The following is a 12182-nucleotide window of genomic DNA, read 5'->3' on the forward strand; positions in this document are numbered from 1 at the left end:
CGTTCAACACCCTCAGTCTTCACGAAATTCAGCTGAACAACCCATTTTACAGGAACGCGTGCAAATTGGACGTTGTCTGCTCTCCGGTGGTCATAAATCCACCAGATGATGCATGCAATCGATTGTTTTTCAATCCACAGGCGCCTGTGAAGCACTGTGTTGGATCAAACAAACACATTCCTCTTTAATTTACAAATTCTCCGGACGAATACAGTGAGTGCAAAAAAACCTTTCAACCAATAACACTGTCGCGCCTGTACCGAAATAATTCTCGTTCTATGAGAACGTATATTTTAGCACAAGTTCATCCTCAAATAATTAGTAAAGGGCACGAAAATAAATAGCAGTTGTCAAATTCGACATTTTCTGCATGCAAATACCGATGTGCTGAAAAAGACAGAATATTTGTCAACAATGGAATGAAAACAGTGGACCGTTTGCACTCCACCCTGTGGACGTCCCAGGTGGCATCCCGACAATTGATATTTTCATAGAAGAAGAGAGAATCTCACCGGTATCCCTCTTAGTCTAACAGGACAGCGTTTTCGCATTTAATTCAAATCCAATCTTCAATTAAGTTCCCCGTCTTCTGCTTTTTGACGCTTTTTCTGCCCTTTTGCATTAAATGGAACGTTGTCAGTTCTAATACCCGTGTCAGAATCGAACTGGGGACTGAAATTCAGTCGTCTTTGTTGCTCCGGTCATCTATTGCCGAGTAGTATATTGCTAAATGGCCACGAAATGTGCACCCACGGAGTGAAAATCGAGGTACGGTGGACCACCTGTGACTATGTCGTTCAGGGAATTTCGACGGAAATTCAACCATATATCAGACCAATCATGGTTTGCTTCAGTGGCCTTCGCTGGATTGCACCAAGAAAGAGATTGCTCCACTTTGTACGACCGGATCAAGGTACGGACGGAAAATACCTGTCGGCTGGGGTGCACTCCTCGTTGCGGATGAACCCATTCTGTTGCAAATACCTTAGGGACAGTGCACTTCCATTGGATACCAAGAAGTGCGGCATTTTTTAGAAGAAAGCACTTTGGTTGTTGATTCCAAGAGTACATGTCATAATTGCTTGTGACAGTCTGTACCTAGTGCCTGATAAAATTATTCAAAATGTACACTTTACCTACTTGATGTGCGCCCTAAATGACGTAGACTGGCATAACAAGACGCAACGCATTACTCACAAGGGTGCTGAAAACTCTTTGACAGCTCACAGCCAGTTTCACCCTAATTTGGGCTCGTCAGGTAGGCACAAGTCCCGAGTTTCCTGAGCTTAGGGACAGTGCACTTCCATTGGATACTAAGAAGTGCGGCATTTTTTAGAAGAAAGAACTTTGGTTGTTGATTCCAAAAGTACATGTCATAATTGTTTGTGACAGTCTGTACCCAGTGCCTGATAAAATTATCCAGAATGTACACTTTACCTCCTTGATGTGTGCACTAAATGACGTAGACTGGCATAACAAGACGCAACACATTACTCACAAGGGTGCTGAAAACTCTTTGACAGCTCACAGCCAGTTTCACCCTAATTTGGGCTCGTCAGGTAGGCACAAGTCCCGAGTTTCCTGAGCGCAAGTTAAACGAAATTCGACAAATACACACACTTCTAAACGACCTTGGTTTTCACGAGAGGCACACCTGAATACCAGCTGGATCTCTGTTTTATCATATTTTTTCTTGCATTGAACGTGCAATATCAGTTCGCCTCATGTTTAAAGTGGCACGAAATACGAGATATCGCAATGTATTGCATAGACGTAACTCGCTACTCATTACACAAGGGTGCTGAAAACTCTTTGACAGCTCACAGCCAGTTTCACCCTAATTTGGGCTCGTCAGGTAGGCACAAGTCCCGAGTTTCCTGAGCCCAAGTTAAACGAAATTCGACAAATACACACACTTCTAAATGACCTTGGTTTTCACGGGAGGCACACCTGAATAACCAAGAAGTGCGGCATTTTTTAGAAGAAAGCACTTTGGTTGTTGATTCCAAGAGTACATGTCATAATTGCTTGTGACAGTCTGTACCTAGTGCCTGATAAAATTATTCAAAATGTACACTTTACCTACTTGATGTGCGCCCTAAATGACGTAGACTGGCATAACAAGACGCAACGCATTACTCACAAGGGTGCTGAAAACTCTTTGACAGCTCACAGCCAGTTTCACCCTAATTTGGGCTCGTCAGGTAGGCACAAGTCCCGAGTTTCCTGAGCCCAAGTTAAACGAAATTCGACAAATACACACACTTCTAAATGACCTTGGTTTCCACGAGAGGCACACCTGAATACCAGCTGGATCTCTGTTTTATCATATTTTTTCTTGCATTGAACGTGCAATATCAGTTCGCCTCATGTTTAAAGTGGCACGAAATACGAGATATCGCAATGTATTGCATAGACGTAACTCGCTACTCATTAGTTGCTGAAACCTCTTCAAAAGCCCAAGACCCGCTTCCTCCCTCTTGGAGCTCGCCAGGCACGCGCAGTCTATGACGGGTTTTTCTCAACTTCATGTTCCACTTGAACATCAAAGCAGGAAATATTTTCACTGAGGGATTCAGTTGAATTTCTCGCCAACGCTGATTTGAATTACATATGAATGTGTTTAGTTACTTGAACACATTACTCACAAGGGTGCTAAAAACTCTTTGACAGCCCACAGCCAATTTTACCCTAATTTGGGCTCATCAGGTAGGCACAAGCCCCGAGTTTCCTGAGCCCAAGTTAAACGAAATTCGACAAATACACACACTTCTAAACGACCTTGGTTTTCACGGGAGGCACACCTGAATACCAGCTGGATCTCTGTTTTATCATATTTTCTCTTGCATTGAACGTGCTATATCAGTTCGCCTCACATTTAAAGTGGCACGAAATACGTGATATCGCAATGCATTGCATAGACGTAACTCGCTACCCATTAGTTGCTGAAAACTCTTCAAAAGCCCAAGACCCGTTTCCTTCCTCTTGGAGCTCATCAGTCACGCGCAGTCTACGACGGGTTTTTCTCAATTTCGTGTTCCACTTGAACATCAAAGCAGGGAATATTTTCACTGAGGGATTCAGTTGAATTTCTCGCCAACATTGATTTGAATTACATATGAATGTGTTTAGTTACTTGAAATTCGCAGGCCTTTTTTTAAACACTTCAAAACGAATTAACATAGGGTGTATACCTGTGCACTTTTCTCACTGGTTCAGATGCTGACATCGTCCAGGTACCCAGATGAAACTGAGATAAACCGAATGAGCGACCAGTACGCGTTACGGTTATGCATACCACACTGCCCATACCGCGAAAGGGTCAACCTCCAAAGACTAGCTGAAGCATAAAACTGACCATACGTTTTTAATCCCAGAACAGAAGTCCTTTGATTATAGAGCGAAAAACTGTGGTATTAGCCCTCCTTAAAGGAAGTAGTTACATGGAAGCTTGTTTCACGAAAGCATTCAGTCCACCCGGTCACTTCAAGGGTAAGTCAGCTCCGTGAACAGACCAAGCTTGTTCGAGCTCTGTGGGTGGTCTTTGGTTGACGGAATGATTGTGCTCTTGTACAAATGAATGAAAGTTAACAAACCAAGAAGGAAGGATTAACTTTATAACTGTGGAAAATATTCTTAAATACGCACACGTGCGACCGTATTCCTAAGTGGCCGATATCTTGTCTTCACGTATACGCTCATATCACGAAAGGAGTCTTTACAGCACTGGTCGCTGTTAGATAGGAATGCTGTATTTCAATCGTTTTATGTTAAGAACTCTGGAGATTTAACAGCAAGGCGTGGCCAGTATTTGAGGTTTTCTAATGCTGAGCATCTTTGGAAACTCAGACTGATAACGGCTTCTTTAGAATGCAGACTGACCCGCTTTTTGCCTGAACTTTAAAAATACCCGACTTTTATTGCTTCTGTGATCAGGCTGCGACTGGATAGCATAGAATTTAAGCCTTATTAACTCTTTGTGTATGACGTTTATTAGACATTCCGGTAAGCCGCGTTGGCTTTTTCACTGATAGCTAATTATCGAGACATCAGGGAGGCATCGGTGTTGGACACTGATGTTATTTTATTGATGCTGATAATGATCATAATGGCGATTAGCGAGATTTAGGCAGTATTTGCTTGCCATGCATTTGTAAACAGTTCCTCAAATACATTAGTTTCATCCATAAACTCGCAACATCTTGCTGTTGGTAGGCTTTACTAGATACCTAGCAGTCGAAGGGTAAGCAAAAAGGCTACGTGGTTTGCACCCTACTGTAGTAGGTCAAACAGACGTTCGCCTTGAGTGGAGCGTGCAATGATGTATCACTAGGACAGGAGGGTTTGGTCCTGGACCAAACGACGGCTGACTGGCAACTATCAGTTGTGGTTCATAACTTGGAACTTATCAGGTCATCCGCGAGGAACACAGTGGCCCAAATGTATGGATGGTAACCCGAAGAATGTCTACCAGAGGTTGGATCTCTACAGAATTTGGATGCATATGATTTGCCAGGCAAGAGTTACACGAATCTGACGATCAACCGACAAATAAAAAAAATCGTTCAGCTGTAGCACCCTTTCGGTCCTAACTGCCGTGTCACCCGAAGGTCACACGAAGGCTGGGATACTGCCAGGTTGCCCAAACCTAGACAGGGGAATTCGAGAGACAGATGTCGGGTTCGAACCACGGACCTTCCGGTCAGTAAATTCGCACTCTAACCCCGTCGGCCATCTCGCCCTGACAAATAATCAACTGAAAAAACGGCCGTTAGTTCAAAATCCGCACATTGACACTATGGTTTGGACATAAAGATCCAATAATGATGGGTAATACCCTCCCCACTACGCTGAGTAGCCCCCTTCAGAATTTGTCCCTCCCAACAGGGAAACTTTGTTCAGTTCGAATCGTCACGTTGAAGCTAACGAACGGTACACACATCATTAGGTTGTTGCTGCTGATTTCTGGCATTCCATCTAGGCATCAGAGTGCTTCATTGGGGTCGTAAGCTAAAGCTGTTTCAGCACCGTTCCTGACATCAAATCGATGTTTGTTGCTCTCTGTGTTACTGTTGCTGTTGTGCCAGAACCGTCTGTGCCACCCAACAAAGTCTCAAAAACATGTCTGCATTGAGTGATAAGACTGAGTCATCTCAGGTTACTGGGAAGAATTCCACTGAAGTCCGACGGCCACATTCACTAAGAAGTACTTGTAACTTGTATTGCATGAATGTGAATTGGATAGGATGGGTGTAAGGCGATGATCCTCTAAAGGAGGCTGTCTAAAAGTACTTCCTGGAAGCTTATGAGAATTGATATTTTGGGAGGACTCTCCCAGAAGTTCCCCACTAACTGTCCACATTCATATACGTGACTTCAATGGCTGTTTTAATAGCCTGACCGCCCAGTTACAGCTTCAAGCGAGCTAGACAAGGTGCTCCGTGTAGCTGTCCAGGTGTGTGACTTAGGTGCTTGGCAATCTGTCTCAACAATTTCCTGTCTTGGCTTGTACACCTCTAATGTCCGGTACATTTTGAAAGATTTGGTCAACATGTTGTTCGTCACTAAAATAAAACCTCAGTACCGGTGTAGTTTGTACAATACAGCACCTCGGTAAACATCCTTGGGCCCAAGAAGATGTATGATCTGCTCCACTTTCCCCCATCCCCAGTGAGTTCGAGATAGCTCGGTGAGTAAGGCAAGAAGCTGGTAACCGGGATGTCTGTAGTTTCAATCAAACCCACCATGTTGATCTGTTCCGTTCAGGGATAGAGAAACTAGAAGAATCTCGACCCTTAGTGATGGTTTTGAGTTCCCTGACATGTGCGCACCAATAAGGTTCTAAGGCCGAAAGGTATTTGTTTTTTATTTTTCTCCACCCCATAATTTAGGTGGAACTACGTAAGGATGACGCAATACCTAGGATCCTGGAATAATAGCATGACTTGATGGTTTTATCAGGCTTCCAAAATGGGAAGGTCAGAACCGTGACAGTGCGTCAGCCAAAACACGGTGGTTGACGTGTCGCAAAAGTGCCACTCCTCAGGTAAAAGAAAAACTTTCATCCCCAGTTGACCTGACTGGATGATGGGTGGCTCAGAGGCAAAATGCGTCATCCATACAAATGATGTGAGCCCTTGTGCAGTCTATGTGAAATGTTCTGTTAGATCCTGTGCCAAACTTACGGACAGCGCATCTCCTTGACGCTCACAGTAAGTGGCTCCTGTTCAAGGTGACCTGCTATCAGATATTTTCACTAATGCACTAGCCTCACCGCAGGTCACTTCCGAAGAATTCATTCGCCTCCTGGAATTAAAAGACTCGGACTTGCTGTCAGTTACTGGTGTGGGTTATTCAGAATCAGTGGTCAGTTCAGAAATAGAGTTTCTGTTGTTATTCACCCTGGAGCCACAAATAGGTAGATGACATTCCCCGATTCAGTGCCAAGCAAGGATCAGTCTGTGAGTATTCATTATTAATACTGTTCTCTAGTGAGAGTTTGAGTACTTTATTATTAGGTCACTTGTCAGCAAACAGCGACTGTTTTTTTTACTCCGAATAAGCCTGAATGTAAGGAGGAGCCGTCAAGCACGCAGGCCCTATGAACAATTCTAGGAAAAAATAATAATACTGCACAATCAGGATAAAGGCTCCGACAGCAGTTTCACTGCATCTGAATGTCCAAAAGACCTTAGTTATGTGGTGTTCAATAAGGTAGGAGCGCATGTTCGGCGTCGCAGATTTTGCACTTAGCAATCCGGTAAAATGGCAAAGCACCGTAGGCTGCACGTGCATTACCACAGCCTGTGCGATGTGTATATCAAGTTGGTGCAAGTGAATAGGACATAATAGAAAACGAATAGCAATTACAGTCCGCGAATGGACTTCCTTCAAGAACCAGTCAAAGGACAAGCATTCTATCCGATAACATGATGAGGCACGGTGTTATTACATGCTCTAGATGACAAAATGATCTCCGCTTAGTGACAGCCACCCTTAATCGCCTATTCCTTGCTGTCTACTCTTATGATGACGCAGAAACCAGTCATGATTTCGTGCAAGATAAAGCGCCGGACAGGGTGATCCACAAGGTAGACAGCCCTGGAACTACTGAGAAGGTCCTGACAATTCAAGCAGTTAAAATCTGCCTACTGAATAATGAATGCATATAAACAATTGTTTTTCCCGCGCGATTCTAGTTCGTCCAAACTTGTAGGCTACAACGGCCTGTCTAGCTTATGACATTAGAGCGCAGAACAAAATTACTTATACAGGGGGGACCAAAATGACCAAACCGCGTCAAATGTGACCAAAAGGTGCCAAAAGGTGACCATCACCACAGCATGTCTCGTATTTAGCCACATGCCTTTCACAAGATACAATCACTGTAAAGCGCATCAGTTTGGTACAGATCAACGCGAAAATCCATTTTCGAGATAACCAAATGTCTGACGGCAAAAACCACTATTTTCTACAGTTGGACGCACAAATCGATTAAGAATGAACAGGAATCCGTCTACCGTCATTTTTTAAGATGTACTTTTCTGAGCCCGCAGAACGTGTGATTTGCCGTGACATTTTTGCGAATGCGTTTAAAAATTTGCTGGTTCTACTGTTCCTGGAGGAGTCTTTGAAGCCGTGGTTGAAACACCTGTACTTACATCGGGGTTACCCGGCTTCATTCCGATTTCAGTGGTCATACAACCATTCCGATGCCTCATGTGAATGGCAATAATTTGTTATTGTGCCAGGTGATTCTCAAATTTCTTAAGGACAGAATGCTCTTTTTTCTTCTAAACAGAACCATACATCCGGAACGACCGTATAATTCACGGTCACGTCACGCACTCCTGAACAGCCGTCTCCTTGTTCTAGTGCAATCAATCAATGGAGAAAAGCAGTGGACTCGGGTTTCACTCCATACAACTTACGTTTCTCACATTATAGTGGTAAAGTTCGTCTCTGAACACGATTGGCTCACCATTGTGGCGAGATAAGTGCACAAGACATTTGGGACATGGAAACAATTAGCTATACTTCTCGACAAAAGTCGATTCGCCCAATCGGTACCAGTTGTAGACACACAGGATATGGACCTAGTCCTGCATCTATGCTAGCCTGGAAAAAAGTACACAGCAAATTAGGCTCATTTTACCGAAGTCAACTGCAATTTTAGATAAGTAAGCAATATCCCAAAAGTACAAGTGAATTTTGAAGGCTAGCCAGGTGGATGCTGGGTAGTGAGGATATTGAGTAAATTCAGCGCAGGCTTTATTCTGAAATTAAATTCATCCTAGTGCGACAATTTGGGAAGCAATCCGGAAGTGCTTCTTTTATATGCGCATGGAGATTTAGCGGTGCGATATCCAGGTTGGTGACTGAATACAAGGTTGTTGGAAATGAGCGACTGATAAGTAGTCTAAATGAATTAATTATCTGCCCATTCCTTAGTTGTGCAAGGAGCAGTAACTGACCAAGTGATGGTTTGCGAACGTCGATTGGAAGCTCCACGCAGCTCCTGAGATTCTTCAGCCCATCTGTCTTTTATTACTATCCACTACCTGTGTAATGGTGGGCACTAATGATGAGGCATGCGAGTAGTAAGTTTTCTCGTAACTCCGCTTCACGTCTATTGGAAAGTGAGATCTATTAGGGAATTTGTGGGATCGCTTTGTAACATTTGCGTGCAGTTGAGTAACAGCCCATCAACGACCAGGAAGGTTCATGAAGACGCGTTCAAGGAGAAGATGAATCTTCAGTTTTTGTAAACAAGATGCATATGAGAGTTTTGCCCCCCAATAGTCTGTAGCTGTTCAGTTGACATTTTCTAATCAAAAACTCCGGGGCGAAAGCATTCTTCGTTTCATCTGTAATAAGACCACCAAGTCGGAAGACAGATTATGGACTATTTGTATCCAAATATCGCTATATGTCCTTCCGATGCGCTGTGCTGATAAATTTCGATAAGGATGGAACAGATTGGTAATATTTCCCTATCACCTGGTGTGGACATACATAAGATGAAGTCTTCATGACAATACGTACTGCCTACCTCAATAGGCAGATGCTGACCCTAGACTGAAGAGTTAGAAGCACTAAAGCATGACAAATGACACAATCTCAGAAGCACTTGGAGCTGCTGTTTCCTGAGCAGGGGAACCACGGAATGTAATTCACGTTGTTAATGGCACAGAAGTAGTTGGTCTACCTGAGGAGTTTTCAGCGTACCTGCGTCAGAGTCGCCACCTTCTTTGAGTAAATTACTACTGATTAATGCTGGACATTTGTGCAAATCAGCTTGACTTTCCTTCTAAACACCTTTTTGTATATCATAAAAAGCGTCTTCTTCCGTTTTTTACATCATTCTTGAACTTCATGGGACTTCGCAAGGATGTTAACTTTAGATAATGTTTTACCCCCTACTTGATGTTATAGACACCAATGCTACAAAAATGATACAGGCTTTCAGAATTCCATTGCTTGGTATATCTGACCGTTAGGTTTCAGCGCCACTTTCAGGAAACTGTGGTAGGATAAACTATCCAGTCAACTGACGCATTTGCTTCTGAACGGCCTGTTCGATGGCAAACATTAAATCTGAAGAATATGGATGCCTTAATCAACTTCAGTGATCCTGATGTTTCTGTGTCGTGCGAGCAAGTACCGGTAATCTCATTTCATATTTTGACATTTTCTCTATTGAATTCTATTCTTATATGTGCGAACAGAAGGAGAATGCTTATGAGCGTGGTCAGTGGTCCAAAGTGCAATATCTTTCACACCTCATCTGAACTGACATCGGATGTTGGATGACGTTCTTCAATAAGCTCGCCTTGCGAAACGGTATTTTCCGGATGTGTGCAATTTGTTGAGGTAGTTTCCTGGTGACTCTATATGCCAGACAGACAACGGGGCTAAGAAAGTGGACCCGAACTTTTCTTCTTGATCAACCTCAATGTGTCTTTCCATACTCTATTCTTATTGGTCGGGCTAAATTGTGCCTGAAAAACGGATACCCTTAAACTTTACACTCGTTTCATATTGAAAAGAGCGGATTTCTTCAAACTACTGTGTTTTATCCTCTTAGGAGAATGTGCAGCTTTCTTGCACTGTCTCGCTTTTTAATCTGTTCACTGTCTGGCTAATTAACCTCTGCATGTCTTTAGAAAACACACCAGCTTGCTCCAGATTTGACCTTGTAACCATTGTGGTCCAGAAAGCTGCAAGTAAGTTACGCCAGTCTACCAGTCCCCTCAGGACTTTTATGAAACTCCTGCTTAGTTTGGAATTTCGCCGATCACACCCTTTCATGTAAAGCTACCCCTGCTCACCGTTGAATGCCATGGCCCGAACGCGCAAAAAATCCGTTCACTGAAATGTGCCAATCGACTCACTTGTTGTGTACAGTCTTGTCAACTATTTTCTGTGGGACCGCTTCGGAGATTGTATACGGTTCACGACTCGTGATGACCAAATTTCCTCTCAGCTGCTTCCCACGCTTCAGAGTCCCCGTTCGTTTGCATCTGAATGTCTTTCTTTAAAAGAGACAACCAACCACTACATTCTGTGTTGAGCTGGAAACATGATGTTGCTGATAACTTTTAGACACCTCACGACTGACTTCCTCCTTCCAGGGACCAACCAGCTAGACACAACGTCTGATTTCCTACCAGCTTTACGGCGTAATTTAACAATAAATGTATTCATTTTGGAGCTAGGTTCATGTTGACTGGAGAATCAAGTGAGTCACAGCAGAATCTCTAATGTATGATACCTTGGTTTTCTTTTCCAGCCTTACCATCTCTTCAGGATAGGTTTGTAAATCGATATTATTGATCAGTGCTTATAGTGGTCCGAAAGTTTACTTATCCGACAACCATCGCTAAATGGTTTTAACTCCTTTTTGCTCTGCTGCAGTTCATAATCGGACCTTCCATATAACATGTCTGTAAGATAGAGTATAGATCCCCATCATTCCTGGTTTGAACAAGCGCACTCTTTCCTTTTTTGTGTCAAAACATTTTTTTTTGTTCCAAGTAGATCCACGCAAATCTTCATCGTAAAATGAAGCTCCAACAGTATAATTACTCCTTCGTTTGGTACCCCAAACTTTTGGGGAAATATTCTGTCTTAACGTTCCAGTTCCGTGACTTGATTTATAATTTTAATGAACATTTCCGTGCAATTGTTCATTGATCACTATCTGAGGACTTGTGAAAATTATCACAGCAAAGTCTAATCTAGTTGTTTCGAAGTCATGTCGATTTGCAATACAAGACCAGGATTTATGGCTGTCTTTGCACTAACTGTTACGCACTGCAGCCCTCTTGTTCAGCATATGACCCACCAGACTGCTAACCACTGTACCGTCCAACCTAGTCTTCAGGTGAAACCCCATGCCTGTAAATTTAGTATATGTTGATTCTCACTGTTCGTCTATCATCATATCATATAAAAAATGCCGACTGCTCCAAAACCAACTGTTTTATGTTCAGAGCGGTATGAAACAACCCGTTCACAAATGTAGCTCAAATAGAAAACATTGCGGCCTTGAGATAGTTATCACAGCGGGCACTGATTCATTGTTCCAATGAACAATGCGTGGAAACCCACAAATACGCAGACAACGGACACAAGTGCGTAGGCTGAAGAACACAAACATTTGGTATTCACGTAACAAATATGCCTTAAAAACAAGATTCAAAACATGGGTTCTCGAAGTCACACCCAGGTTCACAGTATGGTGTTTCTCTAAGATTTTCTTCTAGACTAGCGTCTCCCTCATGGTCCCATTTCTCGAGACAATCTAAAATCCAAAACGCTTGTTTGATTTTTGATAACTTTTCACTTGGTATCTGGATACCTCAGGTCCGTTAAACGTAGAAACCTCTGGGGTGAACAAGGATGAGTGTCCTGTGAAAAGACAAAATAACCTACCCTACGATTTCTGAATGTTGCAACACAATATCTATCTGCATTACAGACTCTGATTTAAGTATGAGTCACAGGTTAACTCTGGTCCTCTGACGTTAATGCGCAAGCCTACCGGATAAAATACTGGCTAAACCTGCTTCCCACTGAGACTCTCCTGTTACTCGGCAGTGCATCCGATCCGGCTTCTGCTCAAGGCGATTCCGTCAAAGTTCCAATTCCGTTGTGGACAGCAGATTAGCCTCATATGT

This window comes from Opisthorchis viverrini (assembly GCF_000715545.1).
Source record: "Opisthorchis viverrini unplaced genomic scaffold opera_v5_5, whole genome shotgun sequence".
Classification (NCBI taxonomy): Eukaryota; Metazoa; Platyhelminthes; class Trematoda; order Opisthorchiida; family Opisthorchiidae; genus Opisthorchis; species Opisthorchis viverrini.